The sequence below is a fragment of the Delphinus delphis genome, chromosome 5, assembly GCF_949987515.2.
Source record: "Delphinus delphis chromosome 5, mDelDel1.2, whole genome shotgun sequence".
In the NCBI taxonomy this organism is placed as follows: Eukaryota; Metazoa; Chordata; class Mammalia; order Artiodactyla; family Delphinidae; genus Delphinus; species Delphinus delphis.
This window is the reverse complement of record NC_082687.1, coordinates 7,618,148-7,631,841: the sequence shown is the minus strand read 5'-3', so window position 1 is coordinate 7,631,841 and position 13,694 is coordinate 7,618,148. Positions and strand designations below refer to the sequence as shown.

At 39.6% G+C, this 13,694-nt stretch overlaps 1 long non-coding RNA gene across 1 annotated transcript in view; it reads left to right on the top strand.

Annotated features, from left to right (window-relative positions):
- LOC132425725 (uncharacterized) overlaps positions 1-13,694 on the top strand; it is a 211,695-nt gene that overhangs the window by 113,522 nt on the left and 84,479 nt on the right. The window lies entirely within an intron of this gene.

The window sequence follows — 13,694 nt, the reverse complement described above, 5'->3', positions numbered from 1 at the left end:
CTCTCACCCACTGAAGAGGTCTTACTTTGATTGCCCAACTAATACACCCCTTCTTGGCACCCTTAATCTTCTTCTTACTCTTTGTCTATGGCCATACCACCCTGAATGCGCCCGATCTTGTCTTATTCTTATTTCTATGAGGAAACAAATATTAAAAATATAAGAAGTTTTCATAGCAAAAAGAAGAGACAAAGGCAAAGTCTCTGACTTTTATACGCATCAGTGGAACCTGGTCGTATCTGAATAGCAGTGATCTCTTGCAGGGCTGGCTCCATGGGCAGGTGGCCTGCCTGTGCTGTCACACAGACCCCCTACTCAGAAGGGACACACACTTGGTTTAATGCGCTGCTGTTGCCATCTTGAAATTCTTAATAATTATCTTTGAACTTGTGTTTTGTGAGTCAAGTTTGATGGGACAATGCAGCCTGCTCTTGAGCAGATGACCTGAACAGGAGAAAAGAAGGAGCTTTATAATTTCGTACCTTTCCCTTGCTTTCCCTGCTTTCTGAATTAGAGGTCTTGCATTTTCATTTACATTGGGCTTCGCAAATTATGTAGCTGGTCTTGTCTCTGTAGATCTTTACAGTTTTTATTCTACTAATTATAGCACACCTTTCGAGAGTTTTCTCCTGTAAGTGGTCATGTTCATCTATTAAACTTGTATCGTAATGTTTTGTTGCAAACATTCTTGAGACTAATAGCTAGGAGTAAGTTTATTAGAATCATTGTCTTAGTCTGTTTGAGCTGCTATAACAAAGCTACCCTAGACTGGGTGGCTGAAACAACAAACATTTATTTCTCATAGTTCTGGAGGCTGGGAAGTCCCAGATCAAGGCAAGATTCAGTGCCTGCTGAGAGCCCACTTCTGGTCCATAGACAGCCATCTTTCTGTAACTTCACATGGCATAAGGGGCAAGGGAGCTCTCTGGGGTCTCATTTATAAGGGCACTAAATTCCATTCTTGAGGACTCTGCCCTCATGCTTAACCACCTCCTAGAGGCCCCACCTCCTAACACCTCACGTTGGGGATTAGGTTTCAACATCTGAAACATCACATTGTTTTCACTGTAATATGCAACCGTGGTAGCAAGGTTGCGGACAGAATTCTGCCATATGCTTAAGAATTTATTAGCAAACCGACGAAAACAACAAAGGCACAAGAAGACCCCACTTTGTCTTTTTTGCCTCTCCGACAAGTACTCTGCAGGAAGGATTCGCTCTTACTTAGGCAACTGCAATAACATTCTGATGGCAGATCCAGCTAACCCTCTAGTTGGTTAGGAAACAGAATTCTCCATTCCCTGGGAGGTTAGATGGCCTTTGTCTAGAAGCATCAGGCTACTGGGTGCATCACATTCTTTTCCTCTGTACATTCAGAAACAAGGTCCTTGTACGATCTCTCTAGCTTCACGTGTGTTTCTGTGGGTTTACCCTGTCTGGGCTTTATTTATCTTTCTGAATCTGTAGGTATTGTCTTTTGCCAAATTTGGAAAGGTTTTAGCTGGTATTTCTTCAAGTGCTTTGCCCTCTTTTTTCCTCTCCTTGGATTTTCATGACACAAATGTTAGATCTTTGATGATAGTCTCAACTGGTCTCTGAGACTCTTTTCACTTTTTCACTATTTTCTCTCTGTGTTCATTGATTCTTTCCTCTGTCCCTTCTATTCTTCTACTGAGCTCACCCACTAAGTTTTTTATTTCAGTTATTATATTTTTTAGTTCTTAAATTTCTGTTTGTTCTTCTATTTCTTTTCTGAGACTTCTCGTTTTTCATTTGTTTGCAGCGTGTGCATAAACTGGTCGTTGAAGCATTTATGATGGCTGCTTTAAAATGATTTGTTAGATAATTCTAACGTCTCTGTCATCTCAGTGTTGGCATCTATCTTTTCATGGCATGCCTTTTTTCATTCAGTTCAAGATCTTCCTGTTTCTTTGTATGATGAGTGACTTTCGGTTGAGTCCTAGCTATTTTTATAATATATTCTGAAACTCTGGATCTCATTTAATTTCTGCTTTAACTGACTTTCTGTGACTCCACACCAGCAGGGGAGGGGTACGCCCTGCCTCATCAGGGTCAGGTAAAGGTGGAAGCCAGGTTTTCTCACATGGGCTCTGGTTGACATCAAGTGTGTATGTGTGTCTGTGGTTCCCCATTACTCCAGGCAGGGGTGAGATTTCTGGCTCCCCATGTGGTCTCTACTGGCACCATGGGTGGGTGACACTATCACCACTGGGTAGTAGTGAATGTCTCAACTCGTTAGTAACCCTTCCCTGATAGCACCTCAGCAGGGAGGGGCTGGGTGGGAGTAGACCCAGGCTCCCCACTTGGTCCCCATTGACACCACAGGGCCAGCTCCCCACAGGCTGGCTGAGAGGAGAGTCTCAGCTCCCTTTCTAGCCTTCTCTGACCCCGTCCTGGGGTCGGAGTGTGGAGGGGGGCACCTCGTTACAGCCTCTTGAGTGTGGAAGTCTGGGCTCCCCTTGGCTTGCATAGGTGGGTGCTGGGACAGAAGTAGAGCCATTATTGTCTAAAATTTTCAGTCTTGCTGGGCGCCCCCGTTCCTGTTCCTTTGGCCAGAGAGGGTAGGCTTTTGTTGGGGCTTCTCTTGGTCTACTCCGGTTATCATTTCTGGGTTGCCAGTATCTTCAGCTCCAAGTCTGAGACATAAGAGGCAAAAAGAAAACCCAGGGAATTTAACACCTTGTCATTCCTTGAGTCCCAGGGTCCCTGGCCAGTCTGCCTAATTCTCTCCACCTATCAGTGTTTTCACTGGTTTGTTTTACATATATGTCCATTATATATGTAACGTATGTCCATATATATTAGTTGTACTCAGCAGGAGGAATAGGGAAAAGTACCTCTAATCCATCTTCACTGAAGTAAAAGTCATCTATTATTGTTATTTTAAAAATCTTTTTAAAAGAGCAGTTTTAGGTTCACAACACAATTGAGAGGAAAGTACCAAGATTTCCCATGTACTCCCTCTCCCGCCCATGCGTAATATCCCCCATTATCTACATCACTCGCCAGACTGCACATTTGTTACCAGGGACCAACCCATTACTCAAAGTCCATAGTTTACCTTAGGTTTCACCCTTGGTGTTGTACGTTCTATGGGTTTGGACAAATGTGTAATGACTTGTATCCATAATTAGAACATCATACCAAGCATTTAAACCACCCTAAAAACCCTCTTTGCTCTGCCTATTCATGCCCCCCTCCCCAACTGACCTTCTTGCTTCCATAGTTTTGCCTTTTCTAGAATGTCATATAGTTGGGGTCATACAGTACATAGCCTTTGCAGATTGACTTCTTTCACTTAGTAATATGAACTTAAGTTTCCTTCATATCTTTTTTATGGCTTGAGAGCTCATTTCTTTCTAGTGCTGAATAATATTCCACTGTCTGGTTGTATCACCTTGTATTTATCCGGTCACTTACTGAAGGACATCTTGGTTGCTTCCCAGTTTGGGCAATTATAAATAAAACTGCTATAAACATCCATGTGCAGGTTTTTGTGTAGACGTGTTTTCAAATTCTGTGGGTAAATTTCAAGGGGAGTGATTGCTGGATCATATGATAAGAGTATGTTTAGTTTTGTAAGATCTTGCCAAACTGTCTTCCAAAGTGGCTGTACCACATTGCATTCCCATCAGCAATATATAAGAGTTCCTGTTGCTCCACATCCTGGCTGGATTGGTGGTGTCAGTGTTCTGGACTTTGGCCATTCTAATAGATGTGTGCTGGTATCTCATTGTTTTAATTTGCATTTCCTGATGACATATGGTGTGGAGCATCTTTTCATATGCTTATTTGCCATTTGTATGTCTTCTTTGTTTGCACATCTGTTAAGGTCTTTGATCCATTTTTTGGTTAGGTTATTTGTTTTCTTATGTTGAATTTTAAGAGTTTTTTGTATATTTTGGATAACAGTCCTTTTTTAGATGTGTCTTTTGCAAATATTTTCTCTGTCTGTGGCTTGTCTTCTAATTCTCTTGACATTGTCTTTCACATACCAGAAGTTTTTAATTTTAATGGTCTAGCTTATCGATTATTTCTTTCATGGATTGTGTCTTTGATGTTGTATCTAAAAAGTCATTGCTATACCCAAGGTCATCTAGGTTTTCTCTTATGTGATATTCTAGGAGTTTTATAGTTTTGCATTTTATATTTAGGTCTATGATCCATTTCGAGTTAATTTTTGTGAAGGGTGTGAAGTCTGGGTCTAGATTCAATTTTTTGGCATATGTGGATGTTCTGTTTTCCAGCACCATTTGTTGAAGAGACTATCTTTGTTACACTGCTTTGTTTTTGTTCCTTTGTCAAAGATCAGTTGACTATATTTATGTGGGTCTATTTCTGGGCGCTCTATTCTGTTCCATTGATCTATTTGTCTAGTCTTTTGCCAATACCACACTGTCTTCACTACTGTAGCTTTTAGTAAGTCTTGAAGTCAGGTGGTGGTCAGTCCTCCAGCTTTGTCCTTCTTCAACACTGTGTTCACTATTCTGGGTCTTTTGCCTCTCCATGTAACCTTTTGGATCAGTTTGTCAATATTCATAAAATAACGGTATGATTTTGATTGAGATTGCATTGAATCTATAGATCAAGTTGGGGGCTTCCCTGGTGGCGCAGTGGTTGAGAGTCCGCCTGCCGATGCAGGGGACACGGGTTCGTGCCTCGGTCTGGGAAGATCCCACATGCCGTGGAACAGCTGGGCCCGTGAGCCATGGCCGCTGAGCCTGCGCGTCCGGAGCCTGTGCTCCGCAATGGGAGAGGCCACAACAGTGAGAGGCCCGCGTACCGCAAAAAAAAAAAAAAAAATATATATATATATATATAGATAGATATAGATATAGATAGATAGATAGATAGATCGATCAAATTGGGAAGAACTGGCATCTTGACAATATTGAGTCTTCCTTTTCATGAACATGGGATATTTCTCCTTTTATTTACTTCTTTTTTGATTTCTTTCATCAGAGTTTTAGAGTTTTTCTCATGCAGATCTTGTACATATATTGTTAGATTTATACTAAATGTTTAATTTTAGCATGTACTAAATGGTATTAAATTTCAGATTCCACTTGTTCCTTGTTGGTATACAGGAAAGTGATTAATTTTTGTATATTAACTTGAATCCTACAACCTTGCTATCATCACTTATTAGTTCCAGGGAGTTTTTTGTTGTTGTTGATTCTTTTGGGTTTTCTATACAGATAATCATGTCACCTGTGAAGAAAAAAGTTTTATGTCTTCCTTCCCAATATGTATACCTTTCCCCCACTTTGTTGCCTTATGGTATTAGTAAGAACTTCCAGTATGATGTATGAAAGGACTGGTGAGAGGGAATATTATTTTTCTTTAAATCTACATTATCACATTTTTGTGTAGTTTTGTTTGTACTATTCTGATTTTAATAGTATTACTGATCTTATAGACTAGGAAATGCTGAAGGGCACAGGCGAGCCAACATCATCATGCAACAGGGCACTGTCCTAGCCTCCACCCTGTTCAAAATTCTTACAGATAGCTGAGATGAATGCCTAAAGGTAATGATATATTTGCATCTCAAAAAACTGGGAGTGATAGTTAATACCTAGGATCATAAAATCAAGGTCCAGAAAACCTTGATAAAATTGTATTATAAAATATTACGTTAGGAATTTTGTTTCTGAAAATAAATTATATAATATGGTATAAAGGGCAGAGCTGGTCTAATATTGGTTCTTATGGAGTAAGCAACAAGCAAACGAAAACAGAAGGAGGGTAGCACTTATATAATTAGAAATTAAATAAGAAGCAAAGGAAACCGATATTAATTCAGCCTGTAATTGGGGCCAAGCACTGGCAGAGGCATTTTGTAGGTGCCAAGGAATCTAACACAATCCTAGACTATATTAACAGGAGTTAGTAGCCAGGATATGGGAGGTAACTGCCACACTGTGTGCTGAGAGGTGTAGGTGATTTGTGGACATGGTGCCCAACTGATTGAAGATGACCAGCATGGTGACAGGTCACACGAAAGGTCATTGAAAAAGGTTTAATTTGAAAGATGTCAGGTAGAAAAAAATGAATTATTCTGTCTAGAACCAGAAGTGCAAGGTAGTATGTTCCCTGTCAATGTAAGTGTTTAAGCAGTGGCAAAATGACCAGCTGTTAGGGATGAAAGAAAGTGATCTGCTTTAGGTGCGCATTGGACTAGATGACCTCTAAGGTTCCTTCCAAGAATCTAGGTACGTCTTTAGGCCAAGTTAGAAAAAGAATGGCAGAGCGTTCATGTCATGGGGGTTTAATCCTCACCAAACTGAGCACAGCTGGTCTCCAGCTTTAATGAGATTCAGACAGTGAGAAAGAAAAGAGGTATTCCAGTTAAGACAAATTCCAGCTATTATCTTAGGAAACAGGAAATTCAGGGTTTTACAGGAGAAATGTCTGCCAATAAAAGCTGGAGTTAGTTTCTAGGGGGACTATTATTCAAACAAAAGAGCCCTTGTTTTTGATTATGGAGTTCAAAAGTAATGGGATATGAGCATCATAAAAGAGAGGCACCTGCTTGTGTATTAAAAAAAATTAATTTCCTATATGGAAATATTGTCTCCGAATTTAATCATGAATGAGAAGGAAAAAGACTCAAGTGCTCTGCTTCATTTTGTGTTAAAAACAAAAAAGTGATCGAGGTTGCCACCTAGTGACTGTTTCCTGCTGTTCGATTTTAGCTCTTGAACATGGGTCCCGCGGCAGTGATGTCGAACCTGGCTGTGCATTAGTATTACCTGGAAGTTTTCCTAAACTTTTGATTTCCAGGACCTACCTGAAGCCGAAATCAGAATCTTTGAGGTGGGGCTCTAGGGGTTCTGCTCTATTTTAAAGATCTTCAGATGACTCTACTGGACCTAGTCTACCACCGGTGTTCGGAATTAACTTCCCTGGGGACATACTGTGTGTGGGATGAAGTGTCACAGAGGCAAATTTATTGAAAGTGCAGGATTTACGTACTTGCTCTAACAGCTTGGTTTCAGCAACATGCAGCTTGGTGTTGCACCTTTGTACTTGAAACTTAAGATAGGCTTAACATGGCTAGAGTTTACCCTACTACTGAATACAAAGATACACAATCAAAGATGTTTATTATAACACTGGTTTTAATACTGCTTAACAAAAAACTGCTTCAGTGTTCATCAATAAAGTTTGGCTAAAAAATAACAGTAAATCCAAACATTGAAATTCTATGGGCGCTCTATTCTCTGTATGCTGACACCCCAGGTGTATTATGTGCAGAAAGCGAGCTGTTATTTCTAGGAAAGAAGTGATTCTGATGTAGGTGGTCTAGAACTGATCTCAGAAACACTGCATTAGTGAGTAGAGGCAGTAACAGGTGTGATTCAAGGCCATGAACGGGGTCCAGGGATTTTCATTTTTAACGGGTTCCTCGAGTGATTTTGATGCAAATCAAAGTTTGAAATCACGAGCTGGTATCTTTCCAGTGACCCTCAAATCAGTCTCCTAGTTCTTCTCTAGGTTAGTGGACAGTCCAGAACTTCCTCTGTGTTAACCTGGCCCTGTGGGGATGCTCTCAGTCTGTGATGAAGAGATACTGTGCCTTGTGGCTTGTCTCTACCAGCAAATGATGAAAATATGATTTAAAGTGAGTTTATAAGATGTCTTTCAAACACAGACCTTTAGACAGGCTCTTGCAAAACGGAACATTTTCCCAGTTTGTGGGTGGGGTTTCCCCAATTCACCCCAATGTGGAAAGTAATCTGGTGGCTGTCAAGCTGTGGTGAGCCATCAGGTCACGTACAAATCAGTCGGTCTAGCAGGATATGACCACAGCATATGTCTCTGTAAAAGACAGAACAGAAAGTGTGACAAGGAAACAAAGAAGGAACTGAAGGAGCAAAGGTCAAAAGTGCCATAAAGGGCTGATTTGCGATGTGTTTGCTGTTTTATGTTTCCCAAAGGCTTGGGTTCTGGGAGATTGTCCCTTGTTATTTGAATTTTCAGCTAGTAGAATTTGCGAGCAATAATCCATGAGTCTGCAGTGTTCTCCTACAAAGTCGCCTATGTGCCCTGTCCAGTGTTAGGTTGGTGAAAGGAGCCAGCCCCTTACAGGGAGGGTCCCTCAGTTGGGCTCACGTGTTTTATGACAAGGGGCGGGAGATTGGAGGGATCAGTGAAGATGGAGAATATGACTGTGAAAGCCTCTTCGGACCCCCAAGCCTCCCTGCAGCCAGTGGAAACGAGCCTTTACTCTGACTCTCCAACACGTGGTGTTACAGGGATTACATCTTGTTTTTGGTTTTTTGGAGGTGGACCATTTTTTAAAGTCTTTATTGAATTTGTTACAATACTGCTTCTGTTTTATGTTTTGGTTTTTTGGCTGCAAGGCATGTGGGATCTTAGCTCCATACCAGGGATGGAACCTGCACCCCCTGCATTGGGAGGCAAAGTCTTAACCACTGGACTGCCAGGGAAGTCCCAGGGATTATATAGTTTCTTTTGTTTTGTTTTGTTTTTGGTTTCTTTTAACATCTTTTTTGGAGTATAATTGCTTTACGGTGTTGTGTTAGTTTCTGCTGTATAACAAAGTGAATCGGCTATACATGTACATATATCCCCATATCCCCTCCCTCTTGTGTCCCCCTCTCACCCTTCCTATCCCACCCCTCTAGGTGGTTGCAAAGCACCGAGCTGATCTCCCTGTGCTATGCGACTGCTTCCCACTACCTATTTTACATTTGGTAGTGTATATATGTCAGTGCTACTCTCTCACTTAGTCCCAGCCTACCCTTCCCCCTCCCTGTGTCCTCAAGTCCATTTCCTACATCTGCGTCTTTATTCCTGTCCTGCCCCTAGGTTCATCAGTACCACTTTTTTTTTTTTTTTTTTAGATTCCATGTATAAGTGTTAGCATACGGTATTTGTTTTTCTCTTTCTGACTTACTTCACTCTGTATGACAGACTCTAGGTCCATCCACCTCACTACAAATACCTCAATTTTGTTTCTTCTTATGGCTGAGTAATATTCCATTGTATATATGTGCCACATCTTCTTTGTCCATTCATCTGTTGATGGACATTTAGGTTGCTTCCATGTCCTGGCTATTGTAAGTAGTGCTGCAATGAACACTGGGGTACATGACTCTTAGAATTATGGTTTTCTCAAGGTATATGCCCAGTAGTGGGATTGCTGGGTAATATGGTAATTCTATTTTTAGTTTTTTAAGTAACCTCCATACTATTCTCCATAGTGGCTGTAACAATTTACATTCCCACCAACAGTGCAAGAGGGTTCCCTTTTCTCCACACCCTCTCCGGCATTTATTGTTAGTAGATTTTTTGATGATGGCCATTCTGACCCGAGTAAGGTGATACCTCATTGTAGTTTTGATTTGCATTTCTCTAATGCTTAGTGATGTTGAACTCCTTTCATGTGTTTCTTGGCAATCTGTATACCTTCTTTGGATAAATGCCTTCTGCCCATTTTTGGATTGGGTTGTTTGATTTTTTGATATTGAGCTGCATGAGCTGCTTGTATATTTTGGATATTAATCCTTTGTCAGTTGCTTCATCTGCAAATATTTTCTCCCATTCTGAGGGTTGTCTTTTCGCCTTGTTTATGGTTGCCTTTGCTATGCAAAACTGTTAAGTTTCATTAGGTCCCACTTGTTTATTTTTGTTTTTATTCCCATTTCTCTAGGAGCTGGTTCAAAAAGGATCTTGCTGTGATTTATGTCATAGAGTGTTCTGCCTATGTTTTCCTCTAAGAGTTTGATAGTATCTGGCCTTACATGTAGGTCTTTAATCCATTTTGAGTTTATTTTTGTGTATGGTGTTAGAGAGGGTTCTAATTTCATTCTTTTACATGTAGCTGTCCAGTTTTCCCAGCACCACGTATTGAAGAGGCTGTCTTTTCCCCACTGTATATTCTTGCCTCCTTTATCAAAGATAAGGTGACCATATGTGCATGGGTTTATCTGTGGGCTTCTATCCTGTTCCATTGATCTATATTTCTGTTTTTGTGCCAGTAACATACTGTCTTGATTACTGTAGCTTTGTAGTATAGTCTGAAGTCAGGGAACCTGATTCCCCCAGCTCCATTCTTCTTTCTCAAGATTGCTTTGGCTATTCGGGGTCTTTTGTGTTTCCATACAAATTGTGAATTTTTTTGTTCTAGTTCTGTGAAAAATGCAGTGGTGGTTTGATAGGGATTGCATTAAATCTGTAGATTGCTTTGGGTAGTAGAGTCATTTTCACAATATTGATTCTTCCAATCCAGGAATGTGGTATATCTCTCCATCTGTTTGTATCATCTTTAATTTCTTTCATCAGTGTCTTATAGTTTTCTGCATACAGGTCTTTTGTCTCCTTAGGTAGGTTTATTCCTAGGTATTTTATTCTTTTTGTTGCAATGGTAAATGGGAGTGTTTTCTTAATTTCACTTTCAGATTTTTCATCATTACTGCATAGGAATGCAAGAGATTTCTGTGCATTAATTTTGTATCCTGCTACTTTACCAAATTCATTGACTAGCTCTAGTAGTTTTCTGGTACCATTTTTAGGATTCTCTATGTATAGTATCATGTCATCTGCAAACAGTGACAGCTTTACTTCCTCTTTTCCGATTTGGATTCCTTTTATATCTTTTTCTTCTCTGATTGCTGTGGCTAAAACTTCCAAAACTATGTTGAATAATAGTGGTGAGAGTGGGCAACCTTGTCTTGTTCCTGATCTTAGTGGAAATGGTTTCAGTTTTTCACCATTGAGGACAATGTTGGCTGTGGGTTTGTCATATATGGCCTTTATTATGTTGAGGTAAGTTCCCTCTATGCCTACTATCTGGAGGGTTTTTATCATAAATGGCTGTTGAATTTTGTCGAAAGCTTTTTCTGCATCTATTGAGATGATCATATGGTTTTTCTCCTTCAAGTTGTTAATATGGTGTATCACATTGATTGATTTGCGTATATTAAAGAATCCTTGCATTCCTGGGATAAACCCCACTTGATCATGGTGTATGATCCATTTAATGTGCTGTTGCATTCTGTTTGCTAGTATTTTGTTTAGGATTTTTGCATCTATGTTCATCAGTGATATTGGCCTGTAGTTTTCTTTCTTTGTGACATCTTTGTCTGGTTTTGGTATCAGGGTGATGGTGGCCTCGTGGAATGAGTTTGGAAGTGTTCCTTCCTCTGCTATATTTTCGAAGAGTTTGAGAAGGATAGGTGTTGGCTCCTCTCTAAATGTTTGATAGAATATGCCTGTGAAGCCATGTGGTCCTCGGCTTTTGTTTTTTGGAAGATTTTTAATCACAGTTTCAATTTCAGTGCTTGTGATTGGTTTGTTCATATTTTCTATTTCTTCCTGATTCAGTCTCAGAAGGTTGTGCATTTCTAAGAATTTGTCCATTTCTTCCAGGTTGTCCATTTTATTGGCATAGAGTTGCTTGTCGTAATCTCTCATGATCCTTTGTATTTCTTCAGTGTCAGTTTTACTTCTTTTTCATTTCTAATTCTATTGATTTGAGTCTTCTCCCTTTTTGTCTTGATCAGTCTGGCTAATGGTGTATCAATTTTGTTTATCTTCTCAAAGAACCAGCTTTTAGTTTTACTGATCTTTGCTATCGTTTTCTCCATTTCTTTTTCATTTATTTCTTCTCTGATCATTATGATTTCTTTCCTTCTGCTAACTTTGGGGTTTTTTTGTTCTTCTTTCTCTAATTGCTTTAGGTGTAAGGTTGTTTGAGGTGTTTCTTGTTTCTTAAGGTAGGGTTGTATTGCTATAAACTTCCCTCTTAGGACTGCTTTTGCTGCAGTGTATTGTTTAGCCTCCATTTATTTGTATTTTTTCAGATTTTTTTTCCTGTAGTTGATATCTAGTCTCATTGTTTTGTGGTCGGAAAAGATACTTGGTATGATTTCAATTTTCTTAAATTTACCAAGGCTTGATTTGTGACCCAAGATATGATCTATCCTGGAGAATGTTCCATGAGCACTTGAGAAGAAAGTGTATTCTGTTGTTTTTGGATGGAATGTCCTATAAATATCAATTAAGTCCATCCTGTTTAATGTATCATTTAAAGCTTGTGTTTCCTTATTTATTTTCATTTTGGATGATCTGTCCATTGGTGAAAGTGGGGTGTTAAAGTCCCCTACTATGATTGTGTTGCTGCCAATTTCCCCTTTTATGGCTGTTAGTATTTGCCTTATGTATTGAGGTGCTCCTATGTTGGGTGCATACATATTTACACTTGTTATATCTTCTTTTTGGATTGATCCCTTGATCATTATGTAGTGTCCTTCTTTGTCTCTTCTAATAGTCTTTATTTTAAAGTCTATTTTGTCTGATATGAGAGTTGCTACTCCAGCTTTCTTTTGATTTCCATTTGCATGGAATATCTTTTTCCATCCCCTCACTTTCAGTCTGTATCTGTCCCTAGGTCTGAAGTGGTCTCTTGTAGGCAGCATATATACGGGTGTTGTTTTTGTATCCATTCAGCCAGTCTATGTCTTTTGGTTGGAGCATTTAATCCATTTACATTTAAGGTAATTATTGATATGTATTTCCCTATTACCATTTTCTTAATTGTTTTGGGTTTGTTTTTGTAGGTCTTTTTCTTCGCTTGTGTTTCCTGCATAGAGAAGTTCCTTTAGCGTTTGTTGTAAAGCTGGTTTGATGGTGCTGAATTCTCTTAGCTTTTGCTTGTCTGTAAGGTTTTTATTTCTCCATTAAATCTGAATGAGATCCTTGCTGGGTAGAGTAATCTTGGTTGTAGGTTTTTCCCCTTCATCACTTTAAATATGTCCTGCTGCTCCTTTCTGGCTTGCAGAGTTACTGCTGAAAGATCAGCTGTTAACCTTATGGGGATTCCCTTTTGTGTTATTTGTTGTTTTTCCCTTGCTGCTTTTAATATTTTTTCTTTGTATTTAATTTTTGATAGTTTGATTACTATGTGTTTTGGTGTGTTTCTCCTTGGATTTGTCCTGTATGGGACTCTCTGTGCTTCCTGGAGTTGATTAACTATTTCCTTTCCCTTGTTAGGGAAGTTTTCAATTATAATCTCTTCAAATATTTTCTCAGCCCCTTTCTTTTTCTCTTTTTCTTCTGGGACCCCTATAATTCAAATGTTGGTGCGTTTAATGTTGTCCCAGAGGTCTCTGAGACTGTCCCCACTTCTTTTCATTCTTTTTTCTTTATTCTGCTCTGCAGCTGTTATTTCCACTATTTTATCTTCCAGGTCACTTATCCGTTCTTCTGCCTCAGTTATTCTGCTGTTGATCCCTTCTAGAGAAGTTTTAATTTCATTTATTGTGTTGTTCATCACAGTTTGTTTGCTCTTTAGTTCTTCTAGGTCCTTTTAAAATGTTTCTTGTATCTTCTCCATTCCTTTTCCAAGATTTTAGATCACCTTTACTATCATTATTCTGAATTATTTTTCAGGTAGACTGCCTATTTCCTCTTCATTTGTTAGGTCTGTTGGGTTTTTACCTTGCTCCTTCATCTGCTGTGTGTTTCTCTGTCTTCTCATTTTGCTTAGCTTACTGTGTTTGAGGTCTCCTTTTGGCAGGCTGCAGGTTCGTAGTTCCCGTTGTTTTTGGTGTCTTCCCCCAATGGCTAAGGTTGGTTCAGTGGGTTCTGTAGGATTTCTGGTGGAGTGGACTGGTGCCTGTGTTCTGGTGGTTGAGGCTGGA